Source organism: Mus musculus, chromosome 3 (genome assembly GCF_000001635.26).
Source record: "Mus musculus strain C57BL/6J chromosome 3, GRCm38.p6 C57BL/6J".
NCBI classification, from domain to species: domain Eukaryota; kingdom Metazoa; phylum Chordata; class Mammalia; order Rodentia; family Muridae; genus Mus; species Mus musculus.
This window is the reverse complement of record NC_000069.6, coordinates 17,056,835-17,073,924: the sequence shown is the minus strand read 5'-3', so window position 1 is coordinate 17,073,924 and position 17,090 is coordinate 17,056,835. Positions and strand designations below refer to the sequence as shown.

The 17,090-nt window shown below is 37.8% G+C and overlaps 1 long non-coding RNA gene across 1 annotated transcript in view; it reads left to right on the top strand.

Annotated features, from left to right (window-relative positions):
* Positions 1-4,453: 4,453 nt before the first annotated feature.
* Positions 4,454-17,090, top strand: part of Gm42185 — a 66,801-nt gene continuing 54,164 nt past the window's right edge. The window contains exon 1 of the long non-coding RNA XR_880672.3: positions 4,454-4,578. This is a non-coding gene — a long non-coding RNA (predicted gene, 42185). The remainder of the gene's footprint in view (positions 4,579-17,090) is intronic.

The window sequence follows — 17,090 nt, the reverse complement described above, 5'->3', positions numbered from 1 at the left end:
GTCACTTCTAGTACCTGATCCTGCCCCTCCTTTTTTCCTCCCTTCTTCTCTCTTCCTCCCAGGTTCCTACCTCCCTTTACTTCCCGTGATTATTTTGTTCCTATTTTTATGTAGTATTAAAGCAACCACACTTTGGTCTTTTTCTTCCTAATTTCCATATGGTTTGTCCATTGAATTATGGGTATTCAGAGCTTTGAGACTAATATTCACTTATCAGTAAGTACAGCCCATGTGTGTTCTTTTGTATGTGGGTTACCTGACTCAGGATAATTTCTAGTTCCATCCATTTGCCTGCAAATTTCATGAAGTCATTGTTTTTTAATAACTGAGTAATACTCCATTATATATGTAAATTTCATATATCCATTCCTCTGTTGAGGTACATCTGTGTAGTTTCCAGCTTCTGGCTCTTACAAATAAGTCTGCTATATGTGTCCTTGTTATATGATGGAGCACCTTTCAGGTATATGCCCAGTAGTGGTGTAGCTGAGTCTTCAGGTAGAACTGTTTCCAATTTTCCCAGGAACCATCAGATTGATTTCCAAAGTGGTTTTTACCAGCTTGTATTCTCACCAGTAATGGAGGAGTGTTCTTCTTTCTCCACATCCTCACAAGTATCTGCTGTCACTTGCAGTTTTTTAAAACTTTTTTCCAATTTTTTATTAGGTATTTTCTTCCTTTACATTTATATATACTATCCTAAAAGCCCCCATACCCTCCCCCCCTCCACTACCCACCCACACCCACTTCTTGGCCCTGGTGTTCCCCTGTACTGGGGCATATAAAGTTTGCAAGACCTTGAAGGGGCCTCTCCTCCCAATGATGGCCGACTAGGCCATCTTCTGATACATATGCAGCTAGAGACACGAGCTCTGGGGATTCTGGTTAGTTCATATTGTTGTTCTACCTATAGGGTTGTAGACCCCTTTAGCTCTTTGGGTACTTTCTCTAGCTCTTCCATTGGGGGCCCTGTGGTCCATCCAATAGCTGACTGTGAGCATCCATTTCTGTGTTTGCCAGGCATCAGCATAGCCTCATAAGAGACAGCTATATCAGGGTCCTTTTAGCAAAATCTGGCTGGCATATGCAATGGTGTCTGCGTTTGGAGGCTGATTATGGGATGGATCCCTGGGTGCGGCAGTCTCTAGATGGTCCATCCTTTAATCTCAACCATTCTGACTGGTGTGAAGTAGAATCTCAGAGTCATTTTGAATTGCATTTTCCTGATGACTAAGGAACATTTCTTTTTTAAACTTCTTTTTCATTTATTTTATTTATATTTTACATTTAGTCAAGTGCTTCTCATCTTTTGGAGGTTCCTCAATTGAGAATTCTCTTCTTAGCACTCTCTTCCCCATTTTGAATAGGGTTGTATGGTTCTCTAAAGTCTAACTTTTGAGTTCTTTGTATATTTTGGATATTAGCCCTCTATCAAATGTAGCAATAGTAAAGATTTGTTTTCCCAATCTGTGATTTAACATTTTGTTCTATTGTCAGTTTCCTTTGCCTTACAGAAACTTTTCAATTTTATGAAGTCCCATCTGTCAAATGTTGATCTTAGAGCATGAGCTCTATTTATCACCTGAATAAAGGAAGACTACTGATTTGTTTGGGTTAATTTTATATCCATCCATGTTGTTGAACTTGTATATCAGTTGTTGAATTTCTCTGGCAGAATTCTGTGGTTGTTTATTTATAGAATCGTAACATCCACAAAGAGTATGTTTAAAGAAGGCACTATACCCCAGTCTCCGACCCGCGAAGACAAGAACCACATGGACACCAAGTAGGGTTCAAGCAACAGCTTCTTCTTTTACTTGTGGCTTTTTCCCCTACAGCTCTCTTCCCCAGCAGCTTCTTCTTCTACTCCTTCTTGCAGCTTTACTTACAACAACAACTTCTATCCTTGTGCCGACTGACCTCATCTAGCTCCACCTCATCCAATCAGAAACCACACACAATCCAGGCACGAGCTCAGGTCGGTCATCGATAGGCTGACAGATCCGGATCACGAGGAATACACATGCTTTCTCACTGCGCATGCTCAGGAAAGGCAGTAAACATGTGAGGTTCTCGGGGCATGGCAATGGGCCAGGGCACCATCTAGGCCCATGTGGCCGCACCTGCTTCCTGAGCACTAAATTGCTTTAAATGTATTTCTTCATAAAATATGTTGATCAGTTTTATTATCACTCATTTTTAAAACTTTTACTATGTGGTGTGATTTTCATTTTATTTTCTAAAACAAATAGAATGTAAAAAGAATGAAAATATTGGATATTTTCTGTATTAACAAACATTTTAGAGGGCAACTGGCATGCAAATTCAGAAACTGCAATATATAATATACACTGTTCCTAATATAGTCACAGACTAAAAGAGGCCAAAACTTCAAACTCAAGGCTTCTAGAATTTGAACAGTTTGTATGATGATATTCCTAGGACTGTTTAAAAGTATGAACTATATGCCCCTTCTTCCACAGAACTGAATCAGTACATATTATCATAGGATATTTCTCTTCTAATCTTTTTATAAAAGAAAATCAATGCTGACACAATATCTGCTCTGTTCTCCACTTATCTTCATGGACTGTCCTAGTTTTTGTCTCAACTGTATTAGTCATAAGGGTACGCATGAGGTTGGTAACCACAATCCAGGTCTGGACTTTTACTCATCATTTCTCTGGCTTCTGGCTGTCCATCACTGTCAGAAGTTAAGAGCTACCTATGAAGAAAGACAGGACTGCATGCTTAGGAGCCAGGGAGAAAAATGTATTTAGCTGAGAGTAAATACCAGCACTGAGAGTAAAAACATAGGTTTTATAGCAAATATTTTCTGATGCTTTCTTTATAATATTTACTCTGTAGGAAAATATCTAATGATAAATAAATATACATAGATAACAAAACCACAAAAAGAGTCATTAATCACATTACGTATGTGTGATAAAAGTATCTAAGATATCTCGTTATGGGAATCCATTCCATAGCCATAGCAGAACACATGATAATGAATCCAGACATGGGTTTCCACATACAGACTCTCCTGTGCAGAATGAGACACAAGAAAGTCAAATGTCGCAAGAGGCACTATTATAGGTTACATGATTTTCTAAGCGGCAAAAACCTTTAGGAAAGTTCTAAATAAAGCCAGTTGGAGAGGTATAGAAAGACCTAAAAGCTGAACCAAGTAACAGATGCAAAAGTGTGAGACAAGAGATGTTTTCAGAGACAAAGTGCTAGATCTTGCTCTCTCCTGAGAAAAGAAATTCTCACCAACCCTTAGGAGTTAGTGTGTGTGTGTGTGTGTGTGTGTGTGTGTGTGTGGTGTGTGTGCGCATGTGTGTGTGTGAAACATTTTTTTTTTATTTATAGAATTGTTATGGCCTGGAATGTTCGAGTTAATCCACTTAGAATATACAGTGAGACTACTGGAAGTTGTGAGGACTGTTGTGTTATGTCACTATTCTCTTGCCTTCCCCTTCCCTCCATGAAATATTAGAAACACGGCTTATCCATGTCAATGAACATTATCCAGAAAAATGTCAAACTTCTTGGTAGGCTGTCTTAGTTTGCTTAATAATGTTGTGACGGAGACTATGGCCAAAAGCAATCTGAGCAGGAAAGGTTTGATTTGGCTTACATGTTATTATCATAATCTGCTAAAGTACTAACGGAAGCACAGCAGGTGCTTGAAGACAGAAACAGGAGCAGAGATCATGAAGTAATGCTGGTTATTGGCTTTCTTCATATGGTTTAGTCAGTCTGCTTTCTTATACAATTCTGGACTACATGCCTAAAACTGGCTCAGTAGAACGTTCATCTTAACCACTCACTAATCAAGAAAAGACCCTTCACCCTGAATTCGGGTCAACATGATGAACGAATTTTCTAAAGTGAGGTTCTGTCTTCCCAGATCAGCCACTCTAAGCTTATGTCAAGTTGACAAGAAACTGGGCTGCAAGGTCCTCAATGATATCCACTACAGGAAAGGCTAATTTAAATGCCACCTGAGTCTGCCAGGCTCTTAACATACAGAACCCATTTGCACTTCACAGAAGTTCTTTCTACTTCTAAGGGTAGGTGAGAATTTCTAACCACTGGTGAGGGCAAGACATGGCAATTTGTTTCTGAAATGATCTCCTGTCTTACATCTCAAACTCTCACAAATGTTACTTAGTTCAGTTTGTAAATAACTCTATACCTCTCCAACCTGCAAGTATAAGACTGACATGATCACCAGTTTTGGAAAAAAATTTACCCCAAAACTTCCCAGAATTCATTTGTGTTTGAGACTGGTTTGGCTGTAGATTTGCTAAAATATATTGCAATTACTACACAACAGAATTTGAAATAATGATTTCTACATTTTTTACTTTTTAATATTAATTAATTAGTAGTAATTAATTAATTTACATCCTGAATGAAACTTCTCCTTCCTCCTCTCTTCACAGTCCTGCTGTGTCATCTCCCCTCTTCTCTCCTCAGAAATGTGGAGGCCTCTCATGAATATCATTCCACCTTTTCATATGAAGTTGCAGTAGGACTAAGAACGTCTTCTATCGACTCTAGACAGAGGTAAGGGACCAAAGTCAGGCAACAGAGTCAGAGACAGCCCCTGCTCCTGCTCTTAGGAGTTCCTCATTAAGATGAAGATGGATAACTGTTATTCAGTGCAAAGGACTTATGTCTGTCCCATTCATATTCTCTCTTTGGTGGTTCAGATGCCATGAGCCCTATGTACCCAGTTTAGTTGATTCTGTGGGATTTTTGTGGTGCCCTTGACATCTCTGGCTCCTCAATCCTTCCTCCCCTTCTTCCACAGGATTCTCTAAGCTCTGCCTAATGTTTGGCTGTGTCTACCCTAATTCCTATCTGGCTTATAGTTTAACAGCCTTCAATGCAGACCCCTCATGTCTGTGTCCCATAAGTGTGAGTGTGTATGTTCATGTTCTTCCATTTCTAGGCGTTTATGTGTGTGTGTGTGTGTGTGTGATTTGGAACATCTACCTTCCTGATTTCTCACTACTGGGGAAATTACATTAAACTTAAATGTCTCTAATGCTAGACTACTAATTCAAGTGTGTGTAATAAATTTATGTGTCTTAAGAGAGTGTGATAGTCACTATGAAAAATAGAAGAGGGACTCCTGTATTACTTACCAGATGAAAATAGATTTAAAATGTTTTCCCACCAACTTGTGTTATCTACGTATGTGTTATTTATTTTCTACATTGTCACTATTGGCCGTCATTATTAAAAGACCAAAACAGTTTTTTTTTTAAATGCCCTGATGAAACTGGGACAGAATGCTGGCTAGAAGCTACGTCTGGTAGCTTCCATCTCACAAGACAAATTGTATACTCCTGAGAAATTCTGTCAATGGTGATACGTGCTGGAATGACTGGAATAGTAGGATGAAGGTAACTCTTCCAGCTTGCAAAGTTGTATAAATTATTGGATGTCACAGTGGAAGCATAGGAAAATTTTCTAATTCCACTCTGAGTAATAAAGTATAATAACAGTTTATATAAAGTCTATTAATCCTGTGAAATACATTATAGTATCTGTTCATAAGGAAAACTGGGTAATAATTAATTTCCATGTGATACAGGAAGCATAAACCCGATTCACTGACTTTCATCATCTAATCTGGTGGTATTGCCAAAAGCATGTATCAGCTGGTTTTTAGCATCTCTAAGTATATATTAGGTAGGTGTCGAACTTATTTCCTACACAGGAAATGAACATTAACTAGTACCTACCTTGAAAAGGGCCATGCAATTATCAAGAAACCAGTTAGTATAGTCATTAGAGTAGTATCATGGTTTTCAATGTCTACTACAGAAGTTCAGACAAATACTCACTGTGTGTATCTTAGGTGCCTTGACCATTGCATAGATCCAGATTGACCATTACAAAAAAAAAAAAAAAAAAAAAAAAAAAAAAAAAAACCATATAAATCATATTATTCTCATATGTCGAGTCAAGCTATCTGAAACAAGTCATCTGAACACTTTAGTTCTCTAGAGTATCCGATGACCAGAAACTTTCACACATAATCATTTTCTTAGTTATTAAAGACAACAAACAAAATGGTAGCCTAGCTCTGTGCATTAAATCAGAGAGTAAAGAAAGAAGAATGCCATAATTGAGTGTTGAGCTGCGTGGACCCTTTGATCTCAGAGTTTTAAAACTAAAGTAACACTTAGAAATTACTAATGTGCAGTGGTTATCAGTGGAACAAACCCTCTAACCATCTGCTTATCAGATGCTACAGTTCCTTAGACTAAGCTGTCCCCTACTCCATTTTACAAGTAATTTGTGACTCCATTTGAGGATGGAGAATAACAGTGCACCTGGATGGAAAGAAAAAGTAGCACATATCTTCTACACCAACACACAGCACAAACTTTATTTCCCACCTCTTTTTTTTAATTAGGTATTTATTCCATTTACATTTCCAATGCTATCCCAAAAGTCCCCACATGTTCCCCCACCCACTCCTCCACCTACTCGCTCCCACTTCTTGGCCCTGCCATTCCCCTGTACTGAGGCATATAAAGTTTGCACGACCAATGGGTCTCTCTTTCCACTGATGGCCGAATAGGCTATCTTCTGATACATATGCAGCTAGAGACATGAGCTCTGGGGGAGGGGGGGGTATTGGTTAGTTCATATTGTTGTTAGTTATAGTCTTTTTAGTCTGAGATGCCTCATATACTCTTGGGACAGATTTTCCTAATATGATGTTTTGTTTTGTTTTGTTATGTTTTGTTTTGTTATGTTTTGTTTTGTGTTTTGTGTTGTTTTGTGTTGTTTTGTGTTTTGTGTTTTGTGTTCTGTGTTTTGTGTTTTGTGTTTTGTGTTTTGTGTTTTGTGTTTTGTGTTTTGTGTTTTGTGTTTTGTGTTTTGTGTTTTGTGTGTTTTGTGTGTTTTGTGTTTTGTTTTGTTTTTTGAGACAGAGTTTCTCTGTGTAGCCCTTGCTGTCCTAGAACTCACTCTGTAGACCAGGCTGGCCTCAAACTCAGAAATCCACCTGTCTCTGCCTTCCAAGCACTGGGCTTAAACATGTGTGCCACCACTGCCCAGCTCCTAATATGATATTAATATACCTAAATGCCACTATAATCTCAACACCTCCATTTCAATCTACTAAATTGATACCATAAGAGTGTGTGTTGGTCTCCATTTGAGACACATATTACCATCTGGGATGTGTCTCAAAGTCTGATAGATAATTCTAGTTTATCTTCTGTGCTTTTATACCATTTTGGTCCTAGTAGGTGTTATAGCCCAATCCAATTGTCTTTTTGTCCTCCTATTGTTCATCTGGCCCTACCTCTAATTTTTCTATCCATTAGCTTATCTCTACCTGGTCCCAACCTTTCACTTCAATAAGGGAAGTCAACTCTAAAGCTTATCTCTGACCCTGTATCCTGTTTGTATTACAGTTACAATAGTTCTTTGGCCAGACTTTTAGCTCTCTTTCATTTTCATGTTTTTAATACAATCTCTATTTTAACATATTTTCCTGTATTTATTAATATGATTTGAGAATTATCATTAAAATTAAGATTGTAACAAAAGAACTTGGGTTTGCTTTGATCTGTGCTATTAAAGAAAATGTTTTTATCTGAATTAATGTTCTTGAGATTTTCCTATCTTCTGAATTTACTGTATTTCATTAATTCTGACATTGTGGAAGACATAAAAGTGTTTCATATTTCTGACACATATCATGAAACGTATTTGTAAAATGATGGTTTGATTTTACTTATTTAAGGTTGGATTTTTACCTTGTAAAATTATCAAATGGACTAGGCTTAAAATGTGGCAGAGGTGTCACTTTGGAAGTTTAAATTGTACCATAACTATGTTACTAGTGATACTTTTGACTTCTTGTCTTCTGAAATCAGAAGCAATCTACCTATTTCCAAAAGGATGCAAAGTTGCTTAAACCAGAACACCTCTTACTAAAACAGATAAGACTCCTGCCTCAGAAAAGCAGAGAGGAAAGAATTTTCTTTCAGCTGCTGGGGAAAATGGGGACCAAGTCAGGTCTGGAAGGCTGCTCAGCAGTCACAAACTTACAGTGACATAAGAGTGAGTTCTGGTGTCTGTCACACACTACTGTGACTGTGTTATCAAACTAGGAATAGCTAGAAAGAGAAGATTTGGAATGTTTATTTATCTAAAGAAATGAGAAATGTTTGAAGTAATGCTTGCTCACTACCTTGATTTCCTTTTTATATGAGTTATGGATTCATCAAAACTACATACATAGTTTTCCTCAAGTATTTTTACATTGTTTTTCAGTTAAAAAGACAAATATTAAAAATTGAACAAAAAAGCATGTTTTTGTTATAGGTACTACTTATAAAGGAACTTTCTAAACTATTCATTACTCAAGGGACATAATCTACAGCAGTGGAACACTAGAATCGTATGTGGAGAATCAATGCCTTATTAACTGCATATGAACTAGGTCAAAAAAATCATGCTTTATGGTTTCGATGAAGCTTAGGTTTTCATTTATAAAGAACTGGGAATCAAAACCACCAGTGACATATCTGGGGCAAACAGCCAGGCCCAAACAGTGATTTCATTATCTTGTATCATCTTTACAGGAACAGTCACAGAAAACTATCATACCTTGAGAATACAGTCATTGAAAGCTAATCTCTTAGGCTAATGTGGATTGGCATAGTGTCAGCACAAATCCTATAATTTTGGGAAATCTCAAGAAAATGTAATAATTTAACTGCATAGACTATACAATTTGAAGTGTCACCTCCATGTATCTGAGAGTTTTCAGGCTCCTTTTAGGTCTATGTTTGCCATCCCTCAGTGTTTATCTCCCTCTTGCTCTCACTTTCTCTCAGTCTCCTTTTCCCACCACACACCTGCTTCTTGCAGTCGTTTTCAGTCTTTAAAATGAAATTGGAAAGCAAGGGTAGCTAGAAGAAAATATATGGTTCATTTTCTCCTAAATATATTCAAATTTCTATTTAAAATAATAATTTCCTTCTGTAATTGTTTTAGAAGCAGTAAGCTCACTCACAAACCACAGCTAATAACAAAAGCAACTCAATTTAGTTCTTTCTAGTAACGGCCTAAGGCTCTGGCTAATAGGAAAAGAAAGTCATAAAGAATGTTCCAAGGGGAGGGAGACAGCTACAGTTAAATAGATTTTGTTAAACCAATGTTTTAAAAGGCATATTCTAACGTATGAAAGTGAGTCTAAGATGGCTACAGCTTCTAAGAAAAAGGAAAGGGGAAGGAAATTTCTCAGTCATCTTCACACCCTACACAGAAAGGAGTGCTGATTTTAATGATCAAAGCTGAGAACAATGGTTAGAATTCATTCACTGCAGACAGAGCTTTTCATGGGCCTAATCCTTTGGCAAGATTTGCCTGTAATTTCATAGACTATTTCTAGGACACTCAGGAAAGTGACAACCTCAAGAAAGAGATTAGGATTTCTGGGGAGAGCTGAGGGTTCCTTCCAACTTGAAGCATTTAAAATCAAACTGGATGACATGTTTTGAATTCTGGAAGAGGGTGTATGTAGTCAGTATGGTATTAAAAGCTTATTTATGAAGTCTTTGTATGCATTTCTTTAAGAAATCACCCATAAGTTAATATTTTCTTGAGTGTAGACTGAACTTCATAAATTAGGTTTCTGAACTTAAGTAAAGCATGGCAAAAGCAGGGTTGTCCATGTGAGCATGGGTGCCATGCTAGCACTGGGCCTGGATGGTCACCAGTTCTTTAAGGTAAAGAAAGTTACAAGACCTGATCTAGCAAAAGAGTGAAAATATTACCTGGGTTTTACTACTAGCCTAAGAGAAGAAAACTAAAGAGAAGGTGAGAGGAACCTTCTTTGTACTAGTATCTCACAGAGTGTATTTTCAGATAGTATATCTGAAGCTCGTGAAAACTACCATAGGAATCCCAGGACAGTTTGGGTATATGAGTACTTCAGTCATTTTTACCCCCATTTTGTCCAAATATATTTAAGGATATTTGGAGTTTGAGCACTTTTCCTGTGGAATTATGGTATTCTAAGCAGAAAACACCCCTCAAAATATGGCGCAGAAATTTTGAGGGTTCTAAGAGTAAACAAAGTTTTCATATTACTAAAGGTGCAGTTATTTGGTGCTATGGCTGTTACTAGCAGAGTCTAACTTTAACCAGTAAGCAGACTGAGTTCATAATCTCTGCTCAATTATTATCCCTGCATGTGAACTCATTAAAAGCACCCCACTGGCCTCATTGGTTGGTATAGTTAATATTTAATGGCTATTTAATAATAAATTCTGTGTTAACTGAAGTAAAACCAATAGACGAATTTTGGTATTTGGGGGCTTCTATATGAGAGTAGTTAGTCACATTATAGAAAATTTTGGACCCTTAATTTTACCTCAGCAATTTATTCAGGAAATTTGAATGTATGTTATTATTAGCACATATGTAATTAAACTGCGAGAAAAACTAAGATGAAACTACAACTCAATCTTAGAGAATTCTTTCCTATTCCAGAGAATTAAAAATGATAATTCTTAGTGGAAGGCTGATAGCTCTACAATTTATTTCTACCCATCTTTCACAACAGTCTGAAGAGGTTGCCTAAATAGCCACTGACTGTACTATTCACAAGTGGGGATAATCTGCCACTTACCTACCAAAACTGCTTCTCCCTTCTTCCATTTGTACACCAAAAATGAGTTAGAACTCATTTATGGCAGTGTGAGTAGAGGCTACATTTGCCTGAGCTGCCTCTTTAACTGGAATTTGATGGGACGCTACTTTATCAGCTTCATTTGTTTAGAAGAAAACAGCCTTTTCTAAACTTCCAGTGCATTCTTTTTGCATAACCTGAAAAAAGAATAAAAGCTGTCCACCACAGTGCTTTTTGGAAAGAAATAATCACCATCTTTGAAACACTGCTCTGCAAGACTTCTGACTACACAGCAATGGGAGTTTTCTTTATTTTTACATGTCCTCATTTCTTTTAGTGGCATTTTATTAGTTTCAGCCAAGAAAATGTTTTTTTTAATCTTTCCTAAGCATCATTTTAAACTTCATATCTATTATTGCTTATTTCAAGTATGTAGAACACATTTTACTTTATATATTAAATTTGTGCCTAGCAGCTTCGCTAAATCCTCAAATTAATTTTAATAGCTTATCTTGAGTCCTCAGCTTCATCTGCCATCAGGTTGTCCTGAACTGTCATGTCTCACTTGCTGTTTTCCAGCCTTTGCAAATAGCATCTCTTTGTCTTGTATCATTTCAATTATTAAAATGCCCTGTACAAAAATGATAAAATTCATGTAAATAAGTCCTTCCTGCAATGTGAGCCTGAATCACGTGGAATTCTTCAGCTGAAAATATTGTCAGCAATAGGTCCCGGACTGATACTCCTCCAGTAGCCTCGCTGTCCTAGATGTCTTTCTGTTGCTATAATAAACACCATGAATATAAGCATATTGAGGGAGAAAAAGATTTATTTTGCTTACATGTTACAGCCCGTAATCAAGGAAGGCAAGGCAGGAAGTCATGATAGGAACCAGGAGGCAAGAATTAAAGTTGACTATGGCAGTCCTGTTTACAGGCTTGCTTTCTATGGCTTGGTCAGCTTGTATCTTAGTTAGGGCATTTATTATTATGCTAAAACACTGGGACAAAAAAGAACCAAGAGGAGAAAAGGATTTATTTCATTTCCATGTAGCATTCAATCACTGAGTAAACTCACGGTATCCAGGACTGCCAGCCCATGGGTAGTATGAACAACAGTGAATTGAAATTTCTCGTATCAAAATTCTATTAAGAAAATGCACTCTAGCCTTGTTCACAAGCCAGTTTAGTGAAAGCATGTTCTAAACTGAGGTTCCCTCTCTCAAAAGAACTCCAGCTAGTGTCAAGTTGATACAAAAATGTATGAGGTTTTGGAAAGAGTACCTGGAAAAAGGAAATTACATATATGCACAATAATCTAAAAAGTAAAATATATGTCTAAAAATTAATAGAAAATTAGCTTCATTTTGAGTAAATGAAACATTTTAAACCTTGGGAAGAATTTGTAAGATTTATTTAAATTTTTGAGATTATAATATACCTACAGCATTTCCTTATTTTCCTGTCTCAAGCATTCCCTCATAGTCCTTCTTCCTCTTTGAATTTATTGGCCTCTTTTTTACTAAAATTATTGTTATATGCATATGTGTATATACATATATATTCCTATATATAACTTGCACAGTCTGTATATTTTTACTTGTACACATATGATTTTACTTGCATGCATGTGTTTTCAGGGCTAAAACATGCACTAGCTAGCCAGTTGATGTGCTCTTTCATAGGGAAGAATATTTTCCCCACCCTCAATATTTCTTAGGTGCCTAATTTTTTTGAGTAGGTTTTTCCTCTTCTTGCTCCTTCCCTGTCCACTTTAGCAGGTCTGTTGCTGTTGTCTTTATTCAACTCATCTTCAACCAATCATGTTCGTGAGATTTTAATGGGGATAGCCTCTGATATTACTAGTAGAAATATTCTCACAGCAAACTCTGGCACTTTCACACTTTTCCCAGAGACTTAGGTGTAGTAGTTCTTTTGTAGATATATCACTTTGGACTGGGGTCCACAGCTCTGCAATTTGATTGATTGTGATTTTATTTTTTCCTTCCTTCCTTCCTTCCTTCCTTCCTTCCTTCCTTCCTTCCTTCCTTCCTTCCTTCCTCCCTCCCTTCCTTCCTCCCTCCCTTTCTCCCTTCCTCCCTCCCTCCCTCTCTCCCTCCTGTCCTCTGTCTCTCCCTCCCTTCTCTCCTTTTCTCTCTCTCTCACTCTCTCTCTCTCTCCCTTCCTTTTTATTGGTTATTTTATTTATTTACCTTTCAAATGTTGTTCCCCCTTCCTGATTTTCCCTGCACAAATCCTCCATCCTATCTCCCCTCCCCTTTGCCTCTAAGAGGGTGCTCCTCTAACCATACACTCCTCGCCTTGACCCTCTAGCAATCCCCCCACACTAGGGCATCAAGCCCTCACAGGACCAAGGGTTTCTCTTCCAATTGATGCCAGATAACACAGTCCTCTGATCCATACGAAGCTGAAGACATGGACCCATCCATGTATACTCCTTGGTTGGTGTTTTCATTCCTGGGATCTCTGGGGAAGGGGAGGGTTCCTATTGGTTGATATTGTTGTGGCTGTAATACCCTTAAGCTTCTTCATTCCTTCCCCAAACTCTTCAATTCAAGTTCTCAGGCTCAGTCCAATGGTTGGTTGTGAGTATCTGCATCTATATTATTTTCTCAATTGAAAGCTATTCTAGGATCCTGTCAGCAAGCACTTCTTAATATCAACAATAGTGTTGGGATATGGTGTCTGCAGGTGTGATGGAACGCAAGATGGGGCATTCTCTGGATGACCTTTCCTTCAGTCTCTGCTCCATTGTTTTGTCCCCGCATTTCCTTTACACAAGAACAGTTCTGAGTTAAATTATTTGAGATGAGTGGGTAGCCCCATCCCTCAACCAAGGGCCATAGCTCTCTACAGGTGATGGTCTCTAGAGGTTCTATTTCTCCTCTATTGGGTATTTTGGCTAATGTAATAGCCATTGGGTCCTGGGAAACTCTTGATTCCCTGGCATTTGGCAATTTCTAATGGTTCCCCTGTTCCCAACTCCCCACTGCTACATATTTCTATTCATTTTCCTGATCCTCTTATCTTATCTCCTGTTTCTTTCCACACCTGATACTGCCCCCTCTTTTTCCCATATCCCTTTTCTCTCCCAAATGGTTCCACCTTCACTCTACCACCTATGATTTTGTTTCCACTTCTACATAGGATTAAAGCATCCACACTTTTGTCTTCCTTCTTGTTAAACTTCATATAATCTGTGAGTTGTATCATGGATATCCTAGCTTTGGGTCTAATATTTGCTTAGTGAGTATGTATCATGCATATCCTTTTGGGTCTGGGTTACCTAACTCAGGATGATATTTTTAAGTCCCATCCATTTGCCTGCAAATTTAATGAAGTCATCATATTTATTAACTGAATAGTACTCTATTATATAAAGGGACCACATTTTCTGTATCCATTCTTCCACTGAGAGATATCTGGGTCATTTGCAGCTTCTGGCTATTACATATAAGGCTGCTATGCACATAGTGGAGCACATGTCCTTGTTATATATCAAAGAATCTTTTAGTTATATGAATAGTAGTGGTATAACTATGCCTTCAGGTCCAACTATTTCCAATAATCTGAGGAACTGCCAGATTGTTTTCCAAAGTAACCAGTTTGCAATCCCTCCAGTAATGGGTAGTGTTTCTCCTTCTCAACAACCTCTCCAGCATCTGTTGTCACCTGAGTTTTTGATCTTAGCCATTCTGATTGGTATGAGACAGAATCTCAGGGTCTTTTGACTTGCATTTTCCCGATGACTAAGGATGTTGAACACTTCTTTAGGAGCTTATTGGCCATTTGATATTCTTCAGTTGAGAATTCTTTGTTTAGCTGTGCACCCTATTTTTTTTAAACAGGGCTATTTGGTTCACTGAACTTGAATTTCTTGAGTTCTTTGTATATATTGGATATTAGCTCTCTATTGGATGTAGGGTTGGTAAAGATCTTTTCCCAATCTGGCAGTTACAGTTTTGTCATCTTGCCAGTGTTCTCTGCCTCACAGAAGCTTTTTAATTTCATGAGGTCCCATTTGTCAATTTTTCTTAGAGGATGAGCCATTGGTGGTTTGTTCAGGAAATTTTCCCCTGTGCCTATGTGTTCAAGTGCCACGCGCTCTGGTCGAGTTAGCTTGACAAGCCGAGAGGTTTGGAAGCTACTCATGAGGCAGAAGAGTTTCACAGAAGCTCACTCCTGGAGTCTGGCGTTCTCTGTAACCCATACATTAATTTTCTATTCCCGTGTTAGTCTAGTGTATGGATCCACATGCTCTCTTTTAGTATTATCCTATTATAATATATAACTGCCTTTTAAGATTGAATTCTGACATAGCTAAAGCCAGTGTTCCAACAGTCCTAGAATGTCCTTGAGCAAGACTATGGGCTTGGAATTCAGGAAGAATGTTGCTATTCAGTGACATTCAGAATAGCCTCTGGTACTACACTATCACTTAGAATAAAAGCCAAGGCACTCCCATATACAGGAATTTACAATGGTTTAGGAAGTAGATCGGGCTGTGGTTTTAGAGCATTGCATTATTCATGAGATGGTTAGCTAGAACGGAACTCCCTAGTTAGAACCATGACTTGGGTGTGAAAGCCCTTGCCCTAGGAGAGTAAGGACCTCACACCTGGCTTCTAAGACTATAGCTGAGTTACACCCACACACGAATTTACAATGGCCTAAGGGGAAGGTGGACTATACAATAGACTAAAATAGGAACTATGGCAAGGGCACGAAGCCCTTGACCCTGGCTTCTAAGATTAAGTGAATCTTAGGTGGAGCTCTTGTTGATCCCAGTTGTTAACAATGAATTCTATCCCAGGTGGTTCCCATTACACCTTCTGTGTTTGCATTCCTCTGTTTTATGTAAGAATCCAGTTACCTCTTTGTACCTTGCGAGTGTGTCACCCAACTTCCTTATTGTCTTCTGTATAAAAAGTTTGATGCTCGATTTGACAAATTACATTCAGATTCTACACAACCTCTCCTGTGTGCATCTGTCTGTCATTCATCCGACGCCTTGCTCACCCGAGACTAGAGACCCGTTCCAAGCAGACAAAGGGGCCCAGAGGGTCTGAGGCATTCAAGACTCTTACTTTCTCTTCTATTAGTTTCAGTGTATCTGATTTTATGTGGAGATCCTTGATCCACTTCAACTTGAGCTTTGTACAGGAGATAAAAAATTGGACCAATTTGCATTTGGCTTCTTTTTCAAGTATCAAGTGTCCAGAGGTGCATGGAATTGTTTCTTTGTCTTCAACCCTATTCCATTTACCTACTATCTATCTCTGTACCAATACCATGTGATATTTATCACTATTGTTCTGTTGTACTACTTGCAGTCAGGAAAGGTGGTTCCAGAAGTTCTTTTATGGTTAATAGTTTTGGCTACCCTGTTTTTTTGTTTTTGTTTTTGTTTTTTGTTTTTGTTTTTGTTTTTTTTTGTTATTCTACATAAATTTGAGAATTGCTCTTTTTATTTCTGTGAAGAATTGAGAGAGAATTTTGATGGGGATTGCATTGAATTTGCACATTGCTTTTGTAAAATGGCTATTTTTACAGTGTCAATCCTGCCAATCTAAGAGCGTGAGGCATTCATTGATTTCTTTCATCAGAGGGTTGAATTACTTGTCCTGCACATCTTTCACTTGTTTGTTATAGTCCCACTAAGATTTTTTTATATTATTGTGACTAGAGTGTAGGGTGTTGTTTCAGTAATTTATCTCTCACCCATTTGTGTGTGTGTCTGTGTGTGTGTGTGTGTGTGTGTGTGTGTGTGTGTGTGTATGTATGTGTGTGTGTAGAGGAAGGCTACTGATTGCTTTGAGTCAATTTATATCCAGCCATTTTTCTGAAGTTTATATCAGTTGAAGGAGTTCTATTGTAGAACTTTTTGGTGGTCCCTTATATGTACTAGCATATCAGTCACAAATAGTGATATCTTGGCCTCTTCACAACCAATTTGTTTCCCTTTAAGCTCCCTTTATTGTCTAATTGCTCTGGCTAAAACTTCAAGTACTATACTGATATAGCAGGGAGAAAATGGTCAGCCTAGGCTTGTCCATGATTTTAGTGAGGTTGCTTCAAGTTTCTTTCAATTCCTTTTGATATTGGCTACTTATTCACTATATAGTGCCTTTATTATTAGATATGTGTCTTGAATTCCTGATCTTTCCAAGACTTAACATGAAAGGGTGTTGTATTTTGTCAAAGACTTTTTCACCATCTAATGAGATGATCATGTGGTTTTTATCTTTGAGTTTATTACATAGTGAATTATATTGATGAATTTCCATAATTGAACTATCCTTGCATCCCTGGGATGAAGCCTACTTGATCATGGTGAATGATATGGTTGATGCATTTTTTATTTGTTTTGCCAGAATTTTATTGAG